At 41.0% G+C, this 24,109-nt stretch overlaps 1 protein-coding gene across 5 annotated transcripts in view; it reads left to right on the plus strand.

Moving 5' to 3' along the window:
- Positions 1 to 24,109, plus strand: part of DLC1 (DLC1 Rho GTPase activating protein) — a 337,471-nt gene that overhangs the window by 266,041 nt on the left and 47,321 nt on the right. The gene's annotated exons all lie outside the window — the stretch shown is intronic.

A 24,109-nucleotide genomic window follows, 5' to 3' on the forward strand; every position in this document is an offset into this window, starting at 1 on the left:
GTAGAGACCGCTGGCTGGCTGCTGAAAGTAAGGGCTCAGGACTGGAGCCCTTTGTGACAAGGTCAGAGTATCTCTGGAAATAGAGAAATACTGCTCTCAGTCCACGTGCCCTTCGCCTAGCCCCTGCCTTTCCAGTGCATGCTGCCCACACCACAAATCCCGTGCCTTCTTATTCCCTCTCTGAATTAGGCCACTTATCTTTCTTTCATCTACTTTTTAAAAATTAACATTGAGAAGCCCTTAAAGCCACAGTACAGAGTAGGGTTGCTGCTAAAATACAGGGTTGCTGATAAAAATACAGAACACCCAGTGAAATTTGGGTTTCAAATAAACAACAGGGTGGGGTTTTAAGTATAAATATGTCCCAAGTATCACATGGGACATACTTATACTAAAAATTACTTGCTGTTTATTTGAAATGCAAATGTCCCTGGGCATCTTGCATTTTATCTGACAACCCGGGTACAAAGAGAGCCTGTCACAGAGCCAGATCTGTCTCCACTCTGTGACCCACCTGTTCTGATGGCACCTGTACTAATCTCCAGGGCCATCACATGCACATGCATTTGCAAAAAAATCCAGCAAAGCCCACCAGAGATGGAAAATCCAGGCTCTCAAGCTCAGCTGATTCAGGTTTTGTTTCATAACCATCATAGCTCCTTTCTCAGCAGTTTTGCAGGCTCTTGCACTGAATTACCCAAGTTGACAAACAATAATTTGGGTCCTGGTCAACACATCAACAGTTTCTGTGTAAAACACCTGCAAAAGTCCCTAAGGAGAAGTTCCTGGATTCAAATATAATTGTGAAAAGTTTTTTCCTGATGTATAAATATGAATGTCTTCTCTGGTTATGCCTGGCTAGCTCCAGAAGAGTAGAGTTTCCAGATCAAATCATACACTGTGGTCCCCAATTAATATTTTTATATAGATACAATCTGATCAGTCACTGGAAGCCTTTGAAGGGAACGTCAGGAGTTGAGATGCCACAAAAAGGTGCTAGGAAACCAAAGGAAGAGACCAGGCCATATTCCCCAACAACTGGCCCAGTTGCTTTGATTGGGTGAATATCATCACGCCACATTGGACCATAAGAAACATCTTGATCTTGCTAGCTTCTTCCTCCCAGACTGCCTACTACATAGTTTTAGCCACCTTGTTCTAGAAGCAGTAAGTACTTTTTCTCCTTACTTCCCATTCTTTCACCCACCACAAGACACCAGCACCCATGACCTCTCGCACCCGATCCACACACACAAGGCACAGCCTCCACAATTGGCATTAATTCATCTGGCTGAATTAGTCTCTCAAGTGAGATCAGAGGGCCACTCCTCCTCCGCCTTAGTGGATGTCAACTCTAGAATGGGGAGGAGCTTGCCATCCATTTTCAAAATCACTTCCTGCTTCTGGGGACTTTGTGGGGAGTCCTGCAGGCAGAGCTGAGCACTAAGTAGATTGTGTTCCTTTCTCACAACTTAATCAGCTAATCCTGCAATTCACCCATCAAACAATATCATACTAACTAGAGGCAGGGAAAAGTGCTACACAGGTATGAGTAGTATTTGTACTATATTGCAACTTTAACCTACATTTTAAAGGGGCAGTAATATGATAAGAGGGTGGATTCTAGCTGACTGCTAGCCAGGTAGCGTATATTTAAGGCTGAGGCTAAAACCATGGGCTACCTGGCTTCCTTCAGCTGTTCATGTGTGCATTTGGGAGTATGGCTGTAACAATAAGATCTGGTTATTACTTAGGGAGGCTCACAGTCTTAGTTAGGGAGGCTATACGGTACCGACCTCGTACAGGAGTGCAGACGATGACTTTTGGAGAGATGTCTGCCAATGGGATAAGTGTCTAAGAATTCCCAGGCCCAGCTGTTTAAAGCTATAGCCTACCACCATTTAGTTCCCAAGACAATAACTGCTTTTACTTTAATATTCATCAATCTCCAAAATCATTTTAGTTTCTCTGCCAGGTCATGCCTTTGTTTACCTTTTCAGGGACTCCTTACGATGTTTCTTTTAGGTAGTAAAGCTGTTCCAATAACAGTAACTATAGCGCCTGGTTTGATCCCGTCTGTATACCTAGGCAGGCTCTCGTTAGCAGTGGTTCCTAACCTTTCAGGAATAAATTCTTTATTAAAGGAAAAAACTCTCGTAAATCCCCATAGAATTGTGTCTGTACTTTTATTCCCTGTTGATTGAAATATGGTACCAAAAAAAGCTGCTCTAAATTTGGTACACTTGGAAATGAATTTGTATTTTATTCATCCCAAAATCATCTACCTGCATTTTAACAATTTACATATCTAAGTGAAATAGTTTGTCCCTTCAGTCTACAAATACAATAGATACTGATTTATGGACCTTTTATAAGAAGTGCAAGGTTGCTAACATGGGTTCATATTCCACAGGTTGAGAAACACTCTGTTGTTTGATATGTTCTTTATCTCAGAAGGGACACCAGACAGGGAATGTTCTCTCTGAGGGATGCAATGCATTTCCATAAGTAACAGAGGCCTGTCAAGCAGTCAGTCTCCCGCCAGGAGTGCAAGGGTGGGGAGTGTGGGTTAAGTGAGGATCAGAATTAAGGGCAGGATTTTTCTTTGAAAAGCACCCACAGATTAGGCTAAAAGATCACCTCCAGGCTTTCACTCCATTGAAAACTGCTCTTAGAATCTTTAGGTTTATTGTTCTGGCCACTCTTAAGCCAGAGTTGTTAACAAACGTATTCATCCAGGTTTCAGTTCTGCTTCATGTACACATAGGCAGTATCTTGGGTGAGGAGGGGAACTGGATTAAATTAAGTTAGAAATAGAATAATCTTTTATAGGCCCATCTTCCCCCCGCCCAACCCTCTAAATCCATCCTGATCACCACTGCCTCCTCCACAAAGTACTTCCCCCAAACATTAAAGGACAGTGACAATGACTGCCTGTTCCTCTGCCCTCCCTGGTGAAAGTCCTCTCTTTTAACAAAGAGTTAACGTGCAATAAGCTTTCTGTGATTTCAAAGCCTAATCTGTCTGCAGGATTCAGTAAGGCCAAATAAGACAGAGAGAGAGGAAAGGGGAGAAAGTGGGGAGGCATTCCCAAGGCTCGTCCCTGCGAGAAGAGGTGCAGTGGAGATGAGATGGCCTAGCCACCAAATCCAGGAGGGCAGCACCCCTGAGAACCACGTGCAGGTGATGAGAAATGTGTCAAGGTTTTACATCGAGCTGAGACAGGTACAGAATACTTACTCTCTGAGTCAAACAGCACTCAGTCCACTCCTCAGAGTCATGCTCGATGATTCAAAGGTTCATGGCTTGAAACTGGCTCTACGACCCTGTGGTCACCCCCTACCCCTTTTCTTGCTAGGTTTCCTCTCCTCCCCTCTGTCTCCTCCTTTCCTTTTCTTTACCATTTGCCCTTCAGACTCACACACTGGTTGGAAGAACATTCCAAGGACCATGCATCAGCTAACCCACCGAGGGTTCCAGGGTGGAGACAGACCGTACCCTGGATGACGCCTGGAGAGACGGTGGACATGTGTGGGACCTGTTCCGTAGGATGAGTGCCAGCTCACCCAGGAACGCTATGAGACGATGGGGAATGGGAGGTTGGGGAGGGGAAAGCCCCTGTCTGGGTTTATAATTGAGGTGATGCATGTGTAAGTTGCATAATAAATAAACAAAAGAGAGGATGTTGAATGAGATGGTGCCTCCAGCAAGGGAGAGGGCTCTCAGGCTTCATGTCGGGGCACAGAGCAAGGAGAGCCAACGGAGTCACTGCTCCACCCATACAGAGACCTCAGAGCCAGAATGTTCAGCTCCCTCCCAATTTCTTGATAGACGACAGTGCCCCGGAGTCATTCTGAGTGACCCAGTCCCAGGCCTCTGGGGTTGCTAACATCGCTGCCTAACAAGGGGAGCAGTATGATGTACCCCACTTTGCTCCTCCTGGTTGAATTTCACTTAGAAACTATGAACCCGAAGCTTGGGGAGTGGACGCATGAGAATTTTCTGCCTCGATCTCTTACAGTTTCTTGGGCTCCTGCCACAGTGCTGGTATTTGACTTAGAGGCCTAAGAGGGAAATCAGTCCCATGTGAGTAGATAACAAAACACTCTCCACCTTAGAATCATGAAGTGGAATTTGAATCTGAAGCCAAAAATCCTATCTTTGCCTGCTTCGCTAATTATATAAATTTCCTTGCTAGATTCCGCAGCTGTTTACATGAATACAGCTCCGGTTCCCAGACCTGGCACCTCTTACCCCAGGGGCTCGGGCACTCACACCTGGGCTGGGACTCAGCCTCTTCCGTGCTTACTGCTCCTGTGTCTGTGGGCTCTGCTGGGTCAGCCTGGATTTACCTCACTCTTTCATACTATGAAGCTAAACGCTGCCCTGTGATGCAGAGATGTCCAAGGAAAATGAGAGAGACGGCGAGAGCGAGAGAGTGAGTGTGTGTATTGCTTGTGAGCAGTAAGTAGCAGTACAGATGAAGTGCAGAAACTTTACAGGTGGAGTGTTAGAAGAGAAGCAGGGACATAGCTGAAAATACTTATATGTGCCTCCCTTTAGAATGTTCCACCACCACAGGAAGGGTCTCAAGCTTCACAGATATTCCCCTTGAAGTACTGTTTGACCCAGGAGAAAACAAGCAGGTATTATGAGATGTATCTCCCCCTTTTTTATCTGTCCCAGAAACCCAGCCTTCTTCCTTGTCTAACAACTTTCGCCTTCGCTCTTGTTGAGAATAAAGGTCATGGGTCTATGATACACACCTGAAACTAACGTAATATTGTATCTCAACTGTAATTTTAAAATAATTTTTAATTAAAAAGTTAGAAGACAGGTACGGTTGAATAACCTTGATTTTTCCCCAAATACTCAAAGTATTTTAGCACAAGTGCTTTCTAGATTAAAATGCAACCTGATTACTCCACGAAGAGCCAGTTTGCCGTAAAATCTTGCCTCTTTTGTTTATTACCTTCCTTTTACTAGAAAGCCGAACAAGTCTGACTAAATGGGGCTCCCATAAATAAGCACTATACTTAATAAAAGTGAGACTCACAATTAACCTTTCTTGAGGATCTGAGGCGATTGGGCTGGGAACGGAGAGACCTACTATGGTTAAAAATATGAAGGACTCTTTCTGTGACACGCAGATGAACCAATAAAAATGTGACCTCTTGGCATCTATTAAAAAAGATATCTTGGGTTTCTTTCAGTGAAATATTTGAAGGCTTTAAAATTTAAACAAAGCCCAGCTGGTTTATCCACACACGTTCCAAACCCTGAAATATTCCCATGGTGTCTAGTTTCAAGGAATTCTACTACTGTAAACTAGCGAGTAAACTAAACTGGTATGAGATGTTTTCTCTTTTAAAATTTTATTTTTGTTATCAATTGTTACTTGTGATAAATAAAAATTGAGAGGAAAACTGTAAATTGATCTGGTGGGAAAGGAAAAAAGAATATAATTGTGATCCAAATGTAATAAAAATTATACAAGCTAAGTTCCCACTCAGAGTGTGAAAAGTCTACCGGAGAATCTCTAAGGGTTTACACTTAGGTGTAATTTAAATACTATATAGTCACCATGTTACACATTTAACTTCTAGGGCTCAGAACAGCATTTTGGAAGAATTCCTGCTTTAAATTGCTGCCTACCCCCGCATCCACTCACCCCCCCCCCACACACACACACATACAATGTAGTTTTTATTTTTTGTGAGGAGACAGCCCTCCTGACCATTCCTTACTCAATTAAGCTCAGTTAGCCTGTGATTTGGTAGGCAATAAATAGCTATATTTAACCAATGCTTTGTTATTTTTCAAATGCTAAATAACCTTTAATCACTGACTCCCACCCCCTTTTTTTCTGCTCTACTTATTCTTATTGTTGCCTCTGGAGCTAGCTACTAGCAGGCCCTCCCTTGCAAAAACACAATTTCTTCTTCTCTGTCCTGAATTTTCTTCTCCTCCCTCACTCCTCCAGGCTCCATTTCACTTTCCATTCCTGCACTTTCTCTAACCCTGCCTCCTCAAATGGCATGTAAGTTTTTTTTCTTTACCACCAAAAATTCTTAATGTCTCTGAGTTCTTAATGTCTCAGTGTTCCAAACTTACTCGATCATTTCCACCCGAAAGGGGAAAAGCTAGTTGCGTAGGATCACTGGATTTGGTTTTTAGATTATAGTGCAGAGAAGTGTCCAGCCGCTTCATGGAGTTCGCGAAGTCAGTGCAACCTGACACGCAGGGGGCAGGTCCCAGGGGGCTCCAGGTAAGTGAGCCTGGAGGTTCTGCGCCCCACCATTCAGGCAACTGTTTACACTTCCTGTCTAGGAATCAGATTCCAGTCACTGCAGTTAATCCTGTTGTCGTAGTCTAACCTTCGTACCTGAAAAAAAAAGTCTTACTTCCTCATAAAAGCAATGGAAGGCTGCTATTCTTTCTCTCCCTGAGGTAGGCTCTGACAATCTACCTTGACTGCGGTCAAAGGGCGGGGAGGTCAGGTTGCTCCTGGGTAGACCCACGTATTACTCCCTGGCTGCATCCCGCCTAGGGATGCTCTCAGCCAGCCTTTTGCCAATAATCCCTGACTTTAGAGTTGCACAGTCTCTTTAGCCAGGTCACATACAGGAGCATTTGGGTTTTTTATGACCTTTCATTCTAGACTTTATAAACGTAGGAGCCCACCCTTTCCTGCTCCTAACCAACAACTAGGATTAAGCCCTGGAAGGAAAGGATGGGAAGTATGTGAACACACAGCCCACCAATGACTCAAGAGTCAGAATTTCCAAGAGAAAATGGTTGAGGGGTTTCTCTAGGCTTTCGTGGGAAGGAAGGGTTTTCCTCCGGGGCTCTCACGGGGCGGAACAATGTAAGGCAAAGTCGGAGCTAATATATAAGAAGCATGTGGTACATCCAGCGCTCTCTAACCTTGTAACCTTGTAATCATCCGGCACAGTGGGAAGAAATTCAGAGCAAAACAAACTAGGTTCCCAATACCTTTTGTGGGACTGTAACTTGGATCCTTTGGGGTGGCCTTTGGGCCATGATACGATGGTAGGAAATTGAGCCAGGAAGCAGCTTGGGGTGAGGGTTGGCACAACTGGTTAACAGTAAGCTTAGTAATATGTCAATTGAAAAAAACTTTCCAGTAAAACGGAATAGTACCATATTTTAGAGATTATTAATCTCAAATACTATAGTCACATCTTTGCAAGTTGCCAGGTTGATTCCCCTTACTAATTAAGCAAACAACAGGAAAATGAGTAGCCACATTTTTCCAGTTTGAAAAGTCAGAAAAGGAAGGACTCCTGGCACACTAAATCTAGAGAGCACATTACTTTTAAACTACCCTAAAAAAATCAGGAGTCAGAATGAGAAAATTAAACAAGATTAGCCTCTTTTTTATCTATCTATACATGTTGCAATTTTATAAACCAAAAACTAGTTGAGGGGTTTCTCAGTCCATTTTTATAGGCTTTTGGCTTACAGTTAATACATTCAGATAAAGTTACTGCTGACCCTGGGCTCTCAGTTCTTTTATTCTTCATTTGAACTGTTACATGACAGCTTTATTGCATTTTTATTGATAAGTATTATTTATCAGGAGGCCTCAAACTTGAGGGAAATGCTAAGTTAGCAAGATTTTTAACAAAGTCATGATGAGGGCCTTCAAATTACAAACTATTACAGTAAACAGTATGATTTGAAATATATGGGGAGCAAAAGTGTTGGTGTTGACCATTTAGTCTCTATTCGTCTTTTGAAGACGGTAGTTCTGTCACATGTGCTCCAGGGTATTCACTGAAGCAGGGCTGCAGCGGCAGGAAACTGAGCAGGTTATAGATGCCCAACAGAGAGGCCTGGTTAAATGATTAGGGTACATCTACGTAACAATTCTATGCAGACTTGAAAAGAAATTGGGTACCTCTGTATACATTGGCATGAAGACCTATGCATTATATTATATGTATTCACATATGTATTCACACCCTTAAAAAGCAAGGGTGTGAATATAAACATTTGTGAACAAAGAAGAATGTTTTATACAAGTGCATACGTATACAGAGAGAATATTTATAACATGCCAGTAGTTGAATAGGAAACTTTTTCAGCCCTGGGTGGTGTGACTCAGTGGATTGAGCACCAACCTGCAGACCAAAAGGTTGCTGGTTCGATTCCCAATCAGGGCACATGCCTGGGTTGCAGACCAGGTCCCCAGTGGGGGCGTGTGCAAGAGGCAACCAATTGATGTTTCTCTCACACATCAATGTTTCTGTGCCTCTCTTTCTCCCTCCTTTCCCCTCTCTCTAAAAATAAATAAATAAAATATTTTTTTAAAAAGAAAACTATTTCAGTAATCATACTAGCTACCACAACAGATGAGGGAGTTTCACTTTTGAGTTCATTCAGTTGTATAATGTTTGATTTTTTCAGTGTGAACATGCATTATATGTATAAGCTTTTTAATTTGCAAAAAAAGAAAAAAAACCTGATTGCTATAATAAGATTCCTGTCTCTGCATATCAAAATATTAATAGTGCTTATTTTATGACAGAAGGTAGAGTGAGGTTTTTTCTTCCTTGATCATCTGTATAATCTGTTTTTCTGCATTAAACATGTGTAACTGTGTAATAAACCGTGAATTTTTACATTTTTTAAAGCAGAGGACAGATCATTCCCAGGAGAGGGAACATGTTCAGAGGCAACACACGGGGAAGGAATATGCCTAAAAGTGTGTAGCGGTGAAAATAGTTACCGAGCTTCATTACATCATAAGCTTAAAACAAATTTCTCTCACCAGCTCGTTCTCCAAGGTCAAAATGGCAGCAGCTTTCTGGCTAATTGATGACGTCCCAGGCAGCTGTTTATGACCTTTTAGGAAACATACTGAAAACACAATATTTATTTCATATTAAAGCTAACACTCAGACTTCTAAAGCATGATGCTTGACTGAGAATAATTCGCCTTAGTTTTAACAGTCGCCCCAATATTCCATGGACATTAAAACCATGACTTCATTTACTGAGAATAATCTGTAATCTCACTAAACAAAGATGCTATAATTAAAGTTAATTTGAGATATTGTTGAAACTAATCAAATATATTGAGTCACTTCTTTTGGGTATATAAACTCAGAATTATTGTGTCCTAGCCAGAAACTTGCGAATGAACCCAAGTGAATGGTTTGTACATGTCAGGAAAAGCACACAGGCTTGTTGACCACTGTGAGCGATGACCAATGCGGACTGGCCTCTCTGCCACTTCAGAGTGCTTCTTATGCACGAGGGTCTGCAGCCTTAAGAAAACCTGGCATCGTTGCCACTTTGGGGAGGTGAGGCACTTCTCAAAAAGGTTGGCCTTTCCCGTACAGCGTGCCTCAGATTCTAGCTGTCTCTCACTCAGAGCGACTCGGACACTATATTTAGTAACCCAGAGGGAAATTCGTGCTGTTCAATCAACAAGAAACTATAAAAAGTGAGCCATCTATAATAGCACATAGACACAGACACAGGACAGCCCCATTTTTCTGGGGAAGAGTAAACCCTCAGAGTTCTATTCCTTCAGGACCAGGGTTCAACACCACTAGCTTATTCATTCAAACACACACACACACACACACACACACACACACACACACACACACACACACACACCAGGCAGCCCTACCTGTCTTTTCTTTCTCTTTTAAAATAAACCATTTCAACAGACAATAAATGAAAATAGAATAAAATTTAAAGTTGTCTTTTCCCAACCCCTGTCAGTCACCCAGATTTTCTTTGGGTAGTTTGTCTTTCATTTTACACTTTTTAATCTTCGATACATTTGACAAATACTTTGGTGTAAAGGGTGGGCTAGGGTTCGACTTTGTCTCCAGGTGGCTGGCTACCCAGCTGTCTCATCGTCAAGTATTGAATGATCATCCATTTTTCCTCCCCTAACATGCAGTGCCACGTTTCACAAAGCTAAGTTCTTCCATTTGAGTCCATTTCTACACTCATTATTACATTCCACTGAGTTGAAACTACGGATAATGCTTAAGCTCTAGCGGGGGTGTCCAACCTGCAGCCCACGGGCCACATGCGGTCCAGGATGGCTGTGAATGCGGCCCAACACAGAATCGCAAATTTACTTTAAACATTATGAGATTTTTGTGTGTGTGTGTGATTACGTGCCTCAGTGTATTTAATGTGTGGCCCAAGGCAGCTCTTCTTCCAGGGTGGCCCAGAGATGCCACAAGGGTGGACACTCCTGCCCTAGAGCCTGCATCCTTGGGTTTGAATCTCAGTTCTGCTGTTTCCTGGCTGTGTGACCTTAGGGAAGTTGCTTAATTTCTGCCTACATTCCTCATTTATGAAATGGCAATATAAATAATCATGAGATTATTGTAGGGCTTAAACTATTTAAGAGGTAAAAACACTCAGCAAGTACATGACCTGGATGCCACTCAATATATATCGGTGATCATTAATGTTAAAATACTGTTGTTTTTATTGGTATGTCATTACATTGACAGATTAAGGGACGATTGACACGTGTGAATATTGTCTTCCCAAGTAAATAGCGTGTGTTTCTTTTAATGTAGGGGAGTCTTCTTGTATGTCCACTTTCTTCAGACATTTGCCCCACAAATGTTTATCCATGTTTCATAAGGACTCACATTCCCTCACACACTTCTCCTCTTCCCCAGAGGCCTCATCATCAGGTGGTTCTGATTCCATTCCCTGTAATTCTGAATTATGACCTGCCAACTGCCCTGCTCCGCCTTCACATAGCTTTTATCCAAGGTATAAAACTACAGCCTGCCCCTCATGGAGGGCAGTGAGTTGTTGCGTTTCTTCAAAACAACTGAGATTCAATATTACGTACAGAGGCTCATGCATTCTTAGCAGTGGTATTTTCTCCAGTGAAAAAGCTCACTGTTGAAATGTTTTTTCTGGATGTGAAGTCTGAGTTTAGAGAGCACGTGGAGAAATCAGACCCTTCAGTAAGATTCTGTGCTTGAGCCCTTTATCTGAGTTTTTGTTTCATGCACATTAAACTGTTGCTGAAAAGCACGGGTCCTTGAAAGTTCAGGAGGAAAGTGTTTATAAAGATCTAAGACTGAACTAAAGACAAAGCTATAGCCAGAGGCCTGGTTTCCTGAGGAGGAAGGAGTCCCCCGCTAATCTGTCATGCTTCTGTCGAACAGGATATTAAAGCCATCCAGGCTCCTCTCTTTTACAGCCAGCCCCGCGTCTCACAATCCCATGTCTGTCCCAGCGAGCCACATGCCCAGGGGTCCGCGCCACGGCTCCTCCAAAGCTCCTTGTAAAGTGCAATATAGTGAGTAATTAGAGTATTGGCTACGAAGGGGAAAGAGAGACAATGAAACCCTTATTATTAGGCACCATCCTCCCAATCACTGCCTAATGTAATTAGAAGAAATATAGCTGTAAAGGAATGGCTGAGCCTGCTGGCCAGACCGTCAGGGTCCCATTCTCCATCAGTGCTCCTTGGTTAAAACTCTTTGGTAACGTTAAAGGTGAGATGAATGTTAAAAGAAAACACTCATTAAGCTTTTTTTTAATTAAAAAAAATAGTTGTAACAAATGGATGCACAAAATAAAAGTAGTCATAGAGCTTCCCCAGCCCAACCTGTAGTTCTGTCCTTCCTATACTTCCCTTAAGCTGCCCAACATGGCTGGAGGGCTATTTTCACCACGTATGTATATATATACATCCCAGGCCACTAAAGACATTGAGGTGCTGCTGGTTTTATGGGCAACACTACGCCCTTCAGAGACAAATGGGTGATTTAATACTGGCCCAGAGCCAACAGATCTTGGGAAATGCCTATTATATCCTTTGGAAGAGTTCTATAAACAAGTGCTGGGGTTACAGCAGAACGAAGTCTCAGCTTCAGACTTGGGGAGTAATTCACGCAAGCAGGTCTCCCCCAACCAAGTGCAAACGAGAGGCCTCGTGACCCCAGCGACTGCTCACAGAGCCTCTGGTCTCACAATCACCTGTTTTATTCCAGCCCCAGGCAGCGGAGGCTTCAGGTTGTTTAAATCTCACCCCTTCCCACGTACAGATGTTCTTCTAACTGGTGGTAAGGCTGGCCAAGTCTATAGGATCTCTTTGCCTTTCTGAAGATGAAGGAAAAAGCAATCAACTGTGAAAGATAGCTTGAGAAATATCCGTGCCAGCCATGCTTGTCTGGGAAAAGTGAAGGTGCAGGTTAGCCTGGGCAGAGCCAGGAAGAAGGACCCGGGTTGGACTGAGTTGAAAGAGAGGAGAAGTAGCCGGTGAGGAAAGAAATATTAAGATTTGATGGCCTGGCAGTGAGCAGAGCCGTGCCTCATTAAAGGGCGAGGGGGCAAGAGAAGTTACGTTGGGTCATTTGTCCCTAGGGAAGAAAGAGGCTATTTCAGAAAAAGTTCTGGGAGTGGGAAATGAGATGATTATTAACGCTCAGAATATAATGGGGCAGCTTAGTCGCACTGTTTTGGAATTTCAGGGAAATTAAGGGAGAACAGGGTTCATACATGAGCAGGAAGCTAGGAAAAAGAGTTTGATTTTTGGGTGGGATCTGAAGTAGGCGGGGCAAATGGAGAGGCTTTGCGAGCTTGCTTGAGTTAGGTTTTGGCAGGATTCTAGGAATGAGACTGTGTGCCTTCTGTAGTTTGTTTCTGCTGAGAAATTTTCAATCAGTATCAGAAAAATATTCACCCTATTACCCACCAGCTGGGGATTTGCTGCCCAGGAAAGGCCTGGAAGAGTGAGAAGTGAACACGTCAAGTATGAAAGCTTAAGGTTAAGTCTTTGGGAAAATCCTCTTAAGTCCTCAGATGCCACCCGTGAAAAAAACCCCATTTGTGTATCACAGGCACATGCACACATGCAAACACACAATCACACACACACACACACACACACACGGGATTTAGTTGTTGAAAAACATTTCTCTCTATAGGCCTTGATTAGCATGTAGTGGCCTAGCAGCCAAAATTGGATATTCCGTATCCCTGACACCCCTCTCTCCTCAATCACAGAGGACCCCGGCAAACACTATTCAAACCCCAGTCTCGAGAAGTCCACCTACTCCATCACACTTGTAGTTTTCAGGTGAGGCTCCTGCCGCTCCATAACTGTGCAGTATCCAGATGAAGCACTGTGAATGAGCATAAGATCTGCGAATCAGCACGAAAGGACTTCCTTTTCTGTTTTTAAGATCTGAGATTGGTGATAGAGGGAATAAAAGCTACTGGGATAGAACAATTTGGGTCACACAGCTGTTGGTACAGAGAAGCATTAAGTTTATTTTGAAAAGAGGAAAAACAGTTCTATGCATACTAATTTAGGAAAGCTGGCTGTTCCCACATTTTCTGGTATTCAGTGCTGTACTGGAGATTTATTTAGGCCAGAGTTTTGGGTTCGATCTCCCTCTCTCCCAGGAGACTAAGAATATTGTTTAGAAGCTCAGTCCTTAGGAAAAGTCCAAGGATTTGTTCAGTTTCTGTTATGGCCTCATGAGGGGGAAACTTTTTTTTTTTTTTTTTACTGTATTACAGCTCTTGGACACAGACAGGCAAGCCCACTCTATCAGGCAAAAGAAGAAAAAAATATAAAAACTGTGAGATGATTGGGTCACGTTCATCACTGAAGAATGCTGATAAAAGCTTTTCTCTTCATTTTGCCTAAAATTACACTGATCGTGCCAGAGAAATCTGAAGTTTATACCACACTGAGCAGTGTTCCTTCATTCCGTCTAAATTCAGGGCAGATCTCAAAGTGTCGTTTAGGAGCAGGGCTCTCTCAGGACCAAGTCAAGCCAAAGCTAGAATCGAAATAAACATGAACTGTGACTTCAGGTTAAATTTCCTGGTTTGCTCTTCCCTCTGATTCTCTGTGCTGCAGAGCACTGGAAGTCTTTCCATAACCCTACGGCGGACTCTAGTCTCCCAAATTTAAACATTCCAATAGTGTGAGCAATAGCAGTAGGACACAGTTTTTCTAACAACGTAGAATTGAAATAAATATGAACAGCCTGTGTCTTAGATGCCAAGTGACAGGAATAAACTTTAACATTGAAAAGTTGATGTTTCTTTACAGAATTAAATTACCATCACTACTATTATCATTAGCATAATTATTAGCATTAATTTTGATAATGCAAAGAAAGATAAAAAGAGTAAGGCAAGTATCAGGGATTTAAATAAGTTTAGATATTGAAAAGTTAATGGTTATTATTTTCAGTGTCACTAATTCACAAGTTCTGGAACTGTTCAATAACAACATGACAACATAGAACTACTAATACAGTAACTAAAAAAGAAAGCCCTTTCAAGACACAGGTAAAATAGCAATATAATTATAACTACAAACATAATTTAAGAGCCTGAAGACCAAACACACACCCTCCAAAAGTAGATTTTGAGTTAAGGTTTCAGTTACTATGGCTTACTAAGTTCATAAATATGTATCAAGTTCTTTATAAATATAATCTATTTTAATCTTCACAACTATCCTCATGTCATGGGTGACAGAAGTAAGATTTGAAGATAAAGTAACGTTTCCAAGGTAATTCAGCAAGTAAGTTGTGGTTTCAGGATTCAAATCTGCATCAGACTCTAAAGTTGAATTTCTTATGTAATATGATACATTTTCTTCAGTGTTATTTCTTTGATAAAATCTTAAGGTTAGAATGTTTAAAATACCAACAAGAAAATATATGTGAATATGAATTATAAAGCGTAATAATACAGCAGCTGTTAACCCAAAAGTCAACCAAATAACTAGCACGTTCCCTTCCCTGTTACAGCTACCCATGCTCCCTTCCCCACGTCTCCCTGCCGTGCTCCGGAAGTGATCACAGTCCTGACTGCTGCATTTATCATTACCTTCGCCTTTTGTGACTACTTTACTACATAAGCACTTTATTTTTAGTGTTGATATTTCCCTCACAATCGTTTCTAAGATTTAGCTCTGTTGTTGCAATAGCTATCGCTCTCCGATTTTTATTGCTGTGTGATGTTCCACTGTGTAAATGTGTCATTCTAAGAGATCTATTCCCCAGTCGTGGATATTTGGATTATCTTCTACTTTCCTAATATAATGTTACCATAAGCATTTTTGAGTTGTCTGCATGCACATAGGCAAGGGCTTCCGTAGGGAATATACCTCACGGCAGAATTGCTAGATCACAGCACAATGTTCCTTTAAAATAAGTTATTTGCCTATAAGTTTGTACCAATAGACACTTCTCTCAGCAATATACACAGGTTGTCAGTCCACATCCTTGGCAACACTTGGCATTGCCAGATTGGCAGGCTTTTAAATTGTAAATCTACTATATTTCAAATGGTAGCTAATGATGGCCTTGATTTGTATTTTTGATTAGTAATTAGTTCAAGCATATTGCCATGTTTATTTACCATGTGTTTTCTATGCCTGCTCATATCTTCTATCTAATTTTATTATTTCTGCTTTTTTGCTTATTAACTCCTTTGTTTTGGTTTCTTTGTGTTTATTTACTCTTTTGTTCTTTTGGAAGCTGAGTGCTTAGTTCACATGTAGCCTTTCTCCTTTGCTAATATAAGCAGTAAGCTTACATATTTCCTCTAACACTAGTTTCCACTGTGTCTCACAAGTTTAAATATGCAGTACTGTTACTATCACTCAGTATTTTAAATTTTCCAGGATGATTTCTTCTTGAATCATGAGATGTGTACTTTTTAAATTGTTAGTTAAAATATTTAAAATTTGTATTGTTGTAACCGATTTCTAGTTCGTCTGCATTTTGGTCAAAGAATATGGCTTTTCTGGTTATCTATTTCTGAATAACCAGCCACCCAAGACAGTGGCACGAAGCAGCAGCGGTTGTTTTACTTGCCGACCTGGGAGACGCCTGGACGCAGCGAAGCAGCCGTTTCTCAAGGCCTCCTGGGCAGCTGCAGTCAGATGGTAGCTGCAGTTGGGGTCTCTTAAAGGGTTCTCCATCCATGTGTCTGGTGCCCGTGCGCCGGGAAAACCCAAACAGCGGGAGCTCCTCTGGTGTCTGTCTGTCTGTCTGTCTGTCTCTCTTTCCATTTTGTGCCTCCACGTCAGGGCCTCAGGGTAGCCAAACTTCTTCCATGGAAGACTCCCGAGTGAATAAGTGTCCCACAAAAAATTCACTGATGCTCCATGACCTTTTCCAACCCACTTTGGAAGTAGAGTCGAGTCACTTGTGCCACATACTAATCATTGAAGGTCATGGGCATATAAAAGGCAACACACACACACACACATTTGGGTGGTGAAGGAAGGAAGGTGAGAGAAGAAAAAGATCAGAAGAAAATACAACAAAATACCTTGCTCCATTATTGCATGTTATGGAAATTAAAAGTTATATTGAAGAGCACTGCGAATGTAGAGTATTGTTGCATATCGGACAGACTACCCAATGAGTCCGGTGTAAAAGGCTGTAGTACTGGAAAGCAAGTTGGCCCGCCACATATTGTCATCTTTTTATTAGTTTGGTGGTTGTTTTAAAAGTCTTCGTGATGCTGAGAGCAAAGGCTTGGGTCCAAAGTGCCTCTCAGTGGTTCTCTGACTGTTCCTTTGTAACAATCACAATAGGTTTCTTGGAAGGGAGAATAAAATCAGAAGGAGGATTAAGCCCTGGCTGGTGTGGCTGAGCGGATTGAGTGTGGGCTGCGAACCAAAGCATTGCCAGTTCTGTTCCCAGTCAGGGCACATGCCTGGGTTGCGGGCCAGGCCCCCAGTAGGGGCCACATGAGAGGCGACCACACATTGATGTTTCTCTCCCTCTTTTTCTCCTTCCCTTCCCCTCTCTCTAAAAATAAATAAATAAAATCTTTTTTAAAAAAGGGGGGAGATTAAGTGTAGGAAAAGTACTCTTAGTGAAAAGCATGAAAGAAATCTCACAAACAGGGATAGACACATTCCATTTCTATGTGGTGGGAAGATTAAAAATCAAAATATGATTGGGAAATGAGAGCAGCAACACAGGAAAAAGAGAAGAGAAAAGTTTATGTTTAAGAAGGGTGATTTTTGTGAAGAGCCTCGGAATTCTACCAAACCAAACAGCATGGTGTGCATTCCATGGGCAAGTGTAGAGACCGCACCACATACCTCCTGAGGCCTCCGTGATGGTGAAGGAGGAAAATGCGAAAAGGCCTAATTTGTGGATTTCTGAGAAATGAGGTTCTGGTCCAGGTTTAGGAAACGTGAGAAGCTGGCCTTCGGGGGCGGGGTGGGGAAGAGTTCTGCCACAGCAGGTACAATCCAGAGATTCACAGCAGCATGCTCGGGGGACCACAGTTTTCTGTTTGGAATTGATGGGAGGCATGGGGCCTACTCGGTGGATGCTTTTCCCTTGTCACCGCCGTTTTGCGTTCAGCATTTTTGAAGGCTGGATGTGTTTAAAGCCCTATCCAAGGAAGTGAATGTGAATATTAATTCAGCGTTACACTGTGTACTAGAACAAACAGAAACCTAAAGGTAGCTGAAGGGGCCTGAGACAGTCCCGGGCCCAGTCCCTTCGTTCCACACTCGAGGGAAGGTGAGACGTGAGCAGTGCTCTGTGCCCACAGGACTAGACCTCAGAGCCCGGGTCCTACTCATCACCGCAGAGAGACTCCGATTCAACTTTTATTTTTTATTACTCGTCACTTACGGCTGACATTCAATATTATTTTACATTAGTTGCAGGTGTACAGCATAGAGGTTAAACATTTATATAATTTACGAAGTGATCCCTCCATAAGTCTAGTACCCACCTGGCACCGTGCGTAGCTGTTACAGGATTATTGACTACGTTCCCTATGCCGCACTTTACATCCCCGTGACTGTTTTGTGACCGACAGTTCATACTTCTCAACCCCTTCACCTTTTTCACCCAGTCCCCCAAGCCCCCTCCCATCTGGCAACCATCAGTTTGTTCTTTATGAGTCTGTTTCTGTTTTGTTTCTTCGTTTTTTGTTTTTGGGGGGTTTTTTTTAGATTTCACATATAAGTGAAATCATATGGTATTTGTCTTTCTTTGTCCGACTTATTTTACTTAGCATAATACCCTCTAGGTTCGTCCAGGTTGTTGTCACAGGTGGAAATATTTCATTCTTTTATGGCTGAGTAATATTCCATTGTATACATGTACCACATCTCTATCTACGCATCTATTGGTGGGCACGTGGGCTGCTTTCATATCTTGGCTATTGTAAATAAAGCTGCAGTGAGCATAGACCTACATATTATCTTTTCAAATTAGTATTTTGGATTTCTTCAGATAAATACCCAGAACTGGAATTTCTGGGTCATAAGGTAGTTCTATTTTTAATTTTTTAAGGAACCTCCATACTGGTTTCCATACTGGTTACACCAATTGGCCATCCCATCTACAGTGCATGAGGGCTTGCATTTTCTCCACATCCGTGCCAACACTTGTTACTTGTCGATTTGTTGATGAGGGCCATTCTGACAGGTGTGAAGTGATATCTCATTGTGGCTTTAATTTGCATTTCTCTGACAATTGGAGGCATTGAGCTTCTTTTCATGTCTATTGGCCATCTGTGTGCCCTCTTTGGAGAAGTGTGTATTCAGGTTCTTTGTCCATTTTTTAATTGGATTGTTTGGGGGGGGGGGGACGTTTGGTGTTAAGTTGTATTAGTTCTTTAAAAGTTTTGGATATTAACCCCTTGTCAGATGTATCATTGGGGAGTATCTTCTCCCAGTTGGTAGGTTGTGTATTCGTTCGATGGATGGTTTTCTTTGCCGCACAAAACCTTTTTAGTTTAATGTAGTCCCATTCTACCAAAAAAAATTATTTTTTGTTGTGTTTCCCTTGCCAAAGGGATGTATCAGAAAAAAAGTATTACTGAGAGCGATGTCAGAGCATTTACTGCTTGTTTTCTTCTAGGAGTTTTATGGTCAGCTTCACATTCTTGCTTCCTCAGTTGTTAGTGTGAAATCAGGCAAGCTATGCCATGTCTCTGGGTTGAATTCCCTATCTGTAATAATAATTTTTACTTCCAAATTGTATTGTGTCTTCAACTTAAAATCCATAGTTAAATGATCTAGCATCCTTGTTTCACCATGTAAATCATATCCATTTATTTATAAATAATAAAATACATACTTATAGATAATAATATATATTTATTTAATATATAATATGATGGGTGATGTATGAACGCATCTGAGTGTTACATGGTGCTGAGTGTTCAGCAGTTTTTGAGCAAAAGTGGCATGACCCCCCTGTCCCTCCCTCCATATTCACCAGATCTCACCCAGAGCGAATTTTTTGTTTGTTTGTTTCCCGGATGAATGAAGTCCTCACATGGAAACATTTTGCCCATGTGGAAGAGGTGAAACAAAAAGGGGCAGAAGCACTAAAAGGCATCAAAATCAATGAGTTAAAGACCGTTTTGAGTATTGCCTCAAGTGGAGAGTACTTTGAAGGTGACTGAAGTTTAAACATGTAAGAATAAATACACAATTTTTTATAAATAAATTCTGGTTTGGGGGGGTCCCCCCTCATTCCATATATACTATAGATATAATTTTAATACTAAAACAAGGAGCAAGAGGAATTATTATGCGAGCAACTCAAGGCCACCGATCGTGTCTGTGGCCGAGTCGGGAACACGATTTTTATCAGACCTCTCCACCCCTGCACGGGCTTAAGGGCCCTCACACGTTTATCGTTCTAATTCAAACCCAGAGAACTGAGGTAGAAATCCAGTGGGGTTTTCTAAATTTTGTTTTGCTTTGCATAAGTTTGTTTTGTCAGCCCATCAAAAAGACGACAATAACCAGTACAAAAACAGTTGTTTGTTCAACAATAGAATGTTAGTATAGGAGGGAGTCAATCTAGTCAGTCCTCTCCTGGTAATTCTTCCAACATCGGTCTTTCACAATTCATGACCCTTATTACCAGGTCTACTTTTAAAAATGTTTAATTTCTTGCCTTGAAATTCTTCCCAAATACAGCTTGATTCAACTGAATTCGCAAGAGATAATTGACCGGGTTAGCTATGCATGAAAAGCCGAGCTTGATGACACAGTGCAGCTCCGTCCTCCTGCCGACTGTTAAAGTCAGTTAATGACCTGGAGCTGCGTAGGGGTTTCCAGAAATAACACAATAATGACCGACATGCTGTAGTTCGCAGCTCGGAAAAAGAACTGTTTATTATTTTTCAGGCAATTGCCCAAACCCAGGCTGTAGTTGTTTTTTTTTTTTAACGAACCGATCTACTATGAAAAAATAGCAACAAATCACAACTGAAATGAACACAAACACCTCCTTAACAAAAACAATCTTATGAATGATTGCACTCAGATTTTCAAAGCTATCGTAATTTCTTCGCGCCAGCGCTTTAGAATGCTAGATACGGATTCAAATGTCAGAGTGTAGAAGGAGCCACATAAACGGCTCTTGTAAACACGCTGGTAGACAATAGTAAGTTTCTGCCCACAAGGTGTATAAGGCTAAAAATGGGTACTTTGGCATTGTACTTAGTTCCAGACAACATCTTAGGTGGTCCAGGCTTTATTTATTAGTAGATTGATATGCACGCACACACACACACACACACACGCACTGCACTTACGGAAAATCTGAACGTTTCTCAAAAACTCAGTGCCTGCGCCGAGGTCTCCAACTTATATCCTGACCCTGCTCGGCTTTTGCAACAGGCCCTATGGAGACCTCATTCTGTGCGAAACATGTATTCGTGGTGCTGGGGGAGGTAGGAAAATCAACTCAGACAGCTAAAGTATTTTTTTGAATAAATAATAAAACCTATTACTAAAAATAAAGCAAAAATCCCACTTGTTAAGTGACTTTGTTTTGCAAATTGATCTTGTATCTTAGCATTTCTGCCTTCAAAACATGCGGGGGAAACTACTTAAATAAACTCCTAGTTAATAATTTTAAAAAAACCAAATAAGTAAGACCTTTGAATTTTGTTTGGATCTTGTTGATTTTTTTGATGTCAAAAACAAACAAGCTTAAAAGGCAGATGACAAATTTGTAAAGGTATTTTTATAATAAATGACAAATGGTTAATATCCCTAACATGTAAATACTATTTAAAAATCAGGATGAAAAGACAAAACGTTTCATCAAAAAAGGGCTATATGTTTAAGTAGACAACTTTAAAAATATATAACTGGTTTATAAAAATAAATACATTCAACCGTAATAACAAAAGGGCCAGACATGAAAGGACAAATACTGTATGACTCTACATATATAAGGTACTTAGAATAGCCAAGTTCCTTGAGACAGGAAGTAAGTCGAACAGTGGTTACAAGTGGCTGGCTGGGGAGGAAACTATTGTTAAATAGAACTATTGTTAAATAGAGCTTCAGCGGAGGAGGATGAAAAAGTTCTGGAGACAGCGATGCGGTTGCACAACAGTGTGAATGGACTTAATGCAGCTGACTGTACGCTTAAAAATGGTTACAATCATAAATTTTATGTCATGAATATTTTCCTACAATAAAAAATTTCAGTAGGCTCAAATAATAATGAGATTTTTTTGCTTATTAAATTAGCAACAGAAATGGAAATTATAATGCTGGCAATGCTCACCGTGAAGAGAAACAGGTACATTTAAACACTGGTGAAAATGTAAAATAGGTGCAACTTTCTGGATGAGAGTTTAGAAATAAATATATCAAATGTCCTAGTACCCTTTGACCTCTTAATTCAAAGTAAATGAATATGCCTAGGGAAATTATCATTCTTGCATAATAAAACTTACTATGCAAGAATAAAAACTTATTTATGCAAGAATATTCAATAAAGCAAAAATGGTATATCCATAGATGGAATATGAAACAACTATAAAAAGTCACATCCTCCTGGTATATTAAGTGGAATAAAATATTACAAAACAGCATGTAGTATGACCCTAATTTTGTACAATAAGATATCTATACTTAAATAACTGACTGGAAGATTACACATAAAAATAAGTCTGTAATTGTCTCCAGTAGTGAAATTATGAAGAGATTTAATTTTTTTAATACTTTTTTGTAGTTTCTTAACTTTTTAACCTTAAGTGTTTTATAATTATAAAATTTAAATAATTTGAAAGCAAAATATGAAATATTATTAGTACTTATCAAATAATGTTGTCCGTACTCAACTGTCAATGAATAATTTTCTACAAGCTCAAAAAATAACGATTAAATCAAGGGTAATGTCAGAATGAACACAGAATCAAAGCCTGCCGTTAAAATTGGCTAATTCAGTAAAAGTAGCCCAGGTTCTTCCGTGGTGTGAAAAATAATCCCAGCTTTTACTTTTCACTTGGCTTGATTTTTGTGTTGTCTGAGGCCGCAGGGAAGCTTCCGAGCAGTCCCTGGTGAGGGTCAGATGGCAGGTGGGGGCGGCCCTCCAGGCGTCACCTCTCTGCCATTTGGAGCAGAGAGGCCTTGCGCTAGCAACCAACTACCTGAGCTGTTAAATGCCATAGCCTTGGAGAGCAGATCCTGCAGATAGTGCTGTAACTATCTCCGGAAAGCACGCCCATCGATTTATCAACCCGGACTTGCGAATTCAGGGTGTTCAAACCCTCCCCTGAACTATTACAGACCTGGATCTGTTCCGACTTCCCACCTAGTAGCTTTCTCTTCCAAGCCGTCTCTTCATGTTCATTGTTTTAAGTTATTTTTTTATTGAGATATAATTGACATAGAACATATTAGTTTCAGGTATAAAACGTAATGATTCAATAATGTGTTGGGAAATGATCACATTCTAGTTAACACCCATCACCTCATACAACTTATAACTTTCAGATATACAATACGGTATTATTAACTAGAGTCGCCATGCTGTACTTTACATCCCTAGGGCTCCTTTATCCACGTTCATTTTTGTTTCAGCAGCTCACTATCTTTTCTAAGGGTTGAAACATATTTTTAAAAGATTAAAGTACGATGCCAGACTGGCTCATATTTGGGGCTTAAGTGATTATCCAAAAAGGAGATTTGTATCACATTTATAGAGAAACAAGGGACTCTCTGCTCTTAAGTAAGAATGCCACTGGTAGGCTAAGTAAACCTTCCCCTATTTTAAACTTAAATTTTTCAAAAAATATTTTCCAAAAAGGTTTTACTGAAAAAGAGAGCTCCTTTTGGTAAAATGCAAAAGGGGTGAATTTATTTCTCCACCTAAGCCTCTCTTGTTCTCCTCTTTCCCCTTCCTACTCCACTAGCATTTGGGTTTTAAACGTTTCTGAAAAGAATAGAGACCAGGGTCCATGGTGGCAGAAAGACCCAGACTTGGGTCACTGGAGCTTAAGCATCGATGAAAGTTTTAAGGACAATCATTAAATTTTGAATTTCAGTACTTCTCTGAAATTAGTACTGTTTAAAAATTATTTTCAAAACTTTCTATTTGTCTCATCTCCTATGAATACTACAAGTAAAAGTACTTTATGCATTTGAACAATAAAAAAATTATTTTATGCACCAATTTCACAGTGCTGCATTGAACACAAATCATATTACGACACTTTCCAAGGGCAGGAATCTCTTAGTTCCTGTGGGAGAGAAATAAATTTCCAAAGAGATTGCTTGGCTCATATCACTAGAGCAGAGGTTTAAATTAGTTGGCCCCTGGGGCTAAATGAAGCCTGAAGTTGAAATTACTTGGAATGGGTTTAGATTGTTTTAAATTTGTTACCAGCATCTAAAAATTGGTAGATTTAATATGAAAATACAGAAATCTAGGGGGTCTTGAAAAATCTTTAAACCCCAAGCAGGGAGGTAGGTGTGTTAACATTTGCCAACAATCCAGGGGGCCTAAGTGGTGCTGTCCGCCTGGAGCTGTCCTGGGTGTTTCAGTTCTCCGCTGCCCGCTGTGGCTTGCTTTCCTAACCAGTATTACCTGCCCAGGTGCCTGTAGATACTTTCTCCTTTTTTTTTTTTTTAAACACAGTATAGTGGAAAACATGCAAGAGGGTGTCCTTAGTCACTCAGCCATCTGTCATGCAGTTTAGGACGTAGCTATGTGAGTTTTCTTGCCCTGGTAATATGCCAGTTGAATGTGAAAACATCCAGATAGAGAGGGAATCGCTATTCCTGTGCACAGATCCCATGAAGCTAATG

The sequence above is a fragment of the Desmodus rotundus genome, chromosome 13 (assembly GCF_022682495.2).
Source record: "Desmodus rotundus isolate HL8 chromosome 13, HLdesRot8A.1, whole genome shotgun sequence".
NCBI classification, from domain to species: Eukaryota; Metazoa; Chordata; class Mammalia; order Chiroptera; family Phyllostomidae; genus Desmodus; species Desmodus rotundus.